Genomic DNA, 5,154 nt, shown 5'->3' with positions numbered 1-5,154 from the left:
ATCATGATTTCATGGATCTTTATGTTTCAGATCACAAGTCATTTCTCTTTGGATCATTATAGTTTTGTTCTTTGATTATTTAGTCTCCCTGGAGGCCGTGCTCCAGGTGGGTTTGCAGAGATCACATGGAACAGTTGTTGCACAAATCAAACACAATTCAAGTCACATTTAAAAGTGACATCATCATAATGATGTCTATTGTTACATTTAATAAGAAAAATAACATTTCAAACCTCACACTGTCACATCCTTCTTTAATAAGAGCTGACTTCATTTTATTGTTATTGAATAAAAATCTACATGTTGGATGTAAAATATGTGTGTAGTTTTAAAATATAGCATACTTTATAAAAATATAATTACAAAGAGCTCTGGTAAAACATGAAAGTGCGAACAGAACTGCTCCTGCTGAAGGCAGAGCCAGCCACCATGAAACTGTGATACAACACTCAACACATCATACAATCTAGTACTTGTACACAAACTGAGCTGACACTTGAACACAAGTGGACATCATGGGATGCATCGTCACAACAATAGAGCCACTGGATGGTTTGATTTGATTGTGGAGTTCTGTTCATCACAAACCAAACATGGACCCAACTAATGAAGTAACATGGAGCCAGACAAAACACTCAGAAGAAACATATTACAATTAAATACGACATATTTTACATTCACACAGTAATACTTTGCAAAGCTGCAGTAGAAACGTAGCTTTTGAGGGAATTGTGTTGCTGGATCCACATTTATCCAGTCAGGTCGAGTTCTAGTGTTTAGTTTTATACAAAGAACATTTCTGACTGGATTTACCTGCATTTTGACCTTAAAGCTTCAAACACATCATTGTTTGATTTATTTACACACAATTCTCTTGAAGAGTCAAATGTGATTGTGAACTTTATCACTTATTTGAATCACATTCAGCCTTTTCATTTCTCAGCTCAACCAATCAGATATTATTCGTCTCCTCTTCACCTTCTTAACAACCTTTGTACTTTAAAATATTATTATCTTCAGAGTGAACTATTTTTAGTCACTTCCTTGTTGGACAATAATGCATAAGTCTATTAGAATGTTGAAATCAAACCTTCAGGACCAAACCTGATGCAGTCAGTATCTGTTGACCCATTCCTCTTTACTTTATGATTTCCAGTTTGGATCTTTCAAACCTGATGCTGGAATATCAGGAAAGTCTTCATCACTTCTCTGGCAATCTAAAAAATATAGAAACCATAAGAAAAGGTACAAACAATAAACAAGTAACAAAAGCTCTACACATGAAGTTTCACCAACTTTCCAGTGAACAACTACCACAACAATGTCCCAGCAGATATTTCCATCCTTTTGGAGCGGCTGGAGCACGACGCCTCCGTTCTATTTAACGTCACACAATCACATTTTTCTGACGCGCTCTCCTTCAGTTCAGCTCAACTCTGTTGCAGCTTTTAATAGAATCAGTAAATATTTGAAACTAATTGTTCAAGAAACACAAGTTGTAGGAACTGATTTGAACATCAGCTAAATATTCTAATTACAATTAAAAGAACAATTAATGAGCAACATTTAAATGAACTCTGACTGATTTATTTTCTATTAGACTTTAACAGTGAGTGTGAGAACTGACTGCATTTTAATAACGTGCACGTTTTGATCCATTGACTTAGAGAAATGTGGGTTTTTGAACAAATCAAAACCAATTAGTAGTTTGAAGGAAATGAAGTTTAATGATTCAGAAAATCTATTTGATCAAAGAACAGAAAGCTGTAGAGACATTTGATGTTTAATAAATGTAGCAGGACGACTTCAAGTGTTCAGAAACTTTGTAGGAGCCACAACACAAGGAACACGTGTCGTCCTTACACTGGCATGATGTGTCCAACTCAAGTTGTTACTAAATCTCTTTCAAAATGATCAGGAACAAGTTTGAAGATTCATTTAGTTTCAGTGAAAAACATTCATGTGTAATTTATGATGTTCCTGAATCAAACTTGAATAAAATGTGCACTCTGTCCTTCATGGCCATAACAGCAACTAAAATCATTTTAAAAGCAGCTCACCAGATATAATTCAGTGTTAGACTTTTCTCCTCTGTCTCTTAATAAATACTTACCTAAATGTTTTTGCAGCTTTTGAATCGTCTTCTGCTGAACTTGATCCACCAGAAAGACTGTGTGGTTCACAGAGTTTCTGCACAAATCAAAACATGAAACTTTAAATTAAAATGTTCTGAGAGAACAACAAGTATCATTTTTATGCACACTAACCAGAAACCTCCATTGATTTTGGTCGACATGGACAAATAACACAAAGCTCTTGTAATTCTCAACATTTACCAGGAAAAACAAACACTTGATGTTAAAATTATATAAATGTCATTTCTGACATTAATGTACAATCTGAACTTTATTTTTCCAAATGGTTATTGTCACTTAAAACATTAAACATATAAATGATTTTAAATGAAACATTCCTGTTTTTACTTGAACTATGTTGCATTTCAACGAGACAATAAATTTTCTGCACTAATGATGTGATTTCTGGTAAAGCCGTACTTACCCTCGCTGTTTCTACAACATCCTGAAGAACGAGCAACAAACACAGCAACTTAGGGACAATTCTGTGGAAAATGTCCAACTTTGGAGGGCCTTTATTTTGAAATTCCACATGAGGTCTTGGTGACATCTGGTGAGCAACATCTGGAGATGTTCTACAGTCAGCCTGAAGTGAGACTGGTCACTGGAAACTAAGAGTTTTGTTTTAATATTAATGGAAACTTCAGGGAAAACTATTAACATTCTCACATCATGAACATACAAATAACCACAAAACAGAGACTAAAGTCAAATATTATGGATCATATTCACAGGCGGACATTAAAAATCATTTCTGAACATGGACCAGCAAGAATGACTTCAATCAACTCGAGTCAAAACATGAAAAACTCACTGGAGTTTTTTATTTACTTAACTTACAACACAAAAAGTTCTCTACTCTTTGGATATGGGGGCGAGATTGAAACTTTTTGTGGAAACAGCTGAGCAGGAATGTTGGTCCCGTTACAGCTTCCTGTGCTAAACATGTGTTTTATGTCCAGAGTTTGTACCAACAGGAGACACACATCAGCTTTTATTTTGAAAGAACCTCGCAAGCGTGACTACCTGGTGGTGTTAGCGCGTGCACAACCAAACCGCGTGAGCGCTGACTTTTTGAAGTGGAGGCTGCTGGACCGAAGTTTAATATTGAACAACTTTACTAGAAATTACAACCATACCTGTTAGAGAACAAACATGTGGTTGGTGGAGGTCTAACGTGAAGCTCCTGCTCCTACACAGAAAAATAGAGACACAGTCACGAGACTAGATTATCCAAGCACGCAACGACACGTGGCTGCTAACAGCTACACATGCTAACAGCTACACATGCTAACAACTACACATGCTAACAGCTACAGATGTTAACAGCTACAGACGCTAACAGCTACAGATGTTAACAGCTACAGATGCTATCAGCTACAGATGTTAACATCTACAGACGCTAACAGCTACAGATGCTAACAGCTACAGATGCTAACAACTATAGACGCTAACAGCAACAGACGCTAACAGCTACAGATGTTAACAACTACAGACGCTAACAGCTAAGCTACAGATGTTAACAACTACAGATGCTAACAACTACAGACGCTAACAGCTACAGACGTTAACAGTTACAGATGCTAACAGCTACACATGTTAACAGCTACAGATGCTAACAACTACAGACGCTAACAGCTACAGATGCTAACAGCTACAGATACTAATAGCTACAGATGTTAACAGCTACAGATGTTAACAGCTACATATACTAACAGCTACAGATGATAACAACTACAGCCGCTAACAACTACAGACGCTAACAGCTACAGACGCTAAAAGAATACAGATACTAACAGCTACAGATACTAACAGCTACAGATACTAACAGCTACAGATACTAATAGCTACATATGTTAACAGCTACAGAAGCTAAGAGCTACAGATACTAACAGTAACAGATACTAATATATAGAGATAATAACAGCAACAGATACTAACAACTACAGATACAAATAGCTACGGTTGTTAACAGCTACAGATACTAATAGCTACAGATGTTAACACCTACAGATACTAACAGCTACAGATACTAATAGCTACAGATACTAATAGCTACAGATGTTAACAGCTAAAGATACTAAAGCTACAGATACTAATAGCTACAGATGTTAACAGCTACAGATACTAACAGCTACAGATACTAGCAGCTACAGATGCTAACAACTACAGACGCTAACAGCTACAGACGCTAACAACTACAGACGCTAACAACTACAGACGCTAACAACTACAGACGCTAACAACAACAGACGCTAACAGCTACAGATGCTAACAGCTACAGATACTAATAGCTACACATGTTAACAGCTACAGATACTAACAGCTACAGATGCTAACAGCTACAGACACTAACAACTAAAGACGCTAACAACTACAGACACTAACAGCTACAGATGTGAACAACTACAGATGTTAAAAACTACAGACACTAACAACTACAGACGCTAACAACTACAGATGCTAACAGCTACAGATGCTAACAGCTACAGATGTTAACAGATACAGATGCTAACAACTACAGACGCTAACAGCTACAGATCAGACGCTAACAACTACAGACGCTAACAGATACAGATACTAACAGCTACAGATACTAATAGCTAAAGATGTTAACAGCTACAGATACTAACAGCTACAGATACTAATAGCTACAGATGTTAACAGCTACAGACGCTAACAGCTACAGATACTAACAGTTACAGATACTAATATCTAGAGATACTAACAGCTACAGATACGAACAACTATAGATACTAACAACTACAGACGTTAACAACTACAGACGCTAACAACTACAGACGCTAACAACTAAAGACGCTAACAACTACAGACGCTAACAGCTACAGACGCTAACAACTACAGACGCTAACAGCTACAGATACAAACAGCTACAGACGCTAACAACTACAGACGCTAACAGCTACAGATACTAACAACTACAGACGCTAAAACTACAGATACTAACAACTACAGACGCTAACAACTACAGACGCTAACAGCTACAGATACTAACAAC

The 5,154-nt window shown here is 36.9% G+C and overlaps 1 long non-coding RNA gene across 2 annotated transcripts; it reads right to left on the bottom strand.

Moving 5' to 3' along the window:
- Positions 1-737: 737 nt before the first annotated feature.
- LOC119429385 lies at positions 738-3,287 on the bottom strand. 2 transcript variants are annotated; one of them, XR_005187766.1, is made up of 3 exons: positions 3,275-3,287; positions 2,114-2,190; positions 738-1,217 (listed from the first exon to the last, which is right to left on the bottom strand). It is a non-coding gene; the product is annotated as an uncharacterized LOC119429385 (long non-coding RNA). The 2 variants fall into 2 exon arrangements; XR_005187765.1 differs by lacking the exon at positions 3,275-3,287 and adding an exon at positions 2,560-2,604.
- Positions 3,288-5,154: the final 1,867 nt, after the last annotated feature.

This window comes from Nematolebias whitei, unplaced genomic scaffold, assembly GCF_014905685.2.
Source record: "Nematolebias whitei isolate Nwh7 unplaced genomic scaffold, NemWhi1 Nwh_scaf_757, whole genome shotgun sequence".
NCBI lineage: Eukaryota > Metazoa > Chordata > Actinopteri > Cyprinodontiformes > Rivulidae > Nematolebias > Nematolebias whitei.
This window is presented reverse-complemented; position numbering and strand designations above follow the sequence as displayed.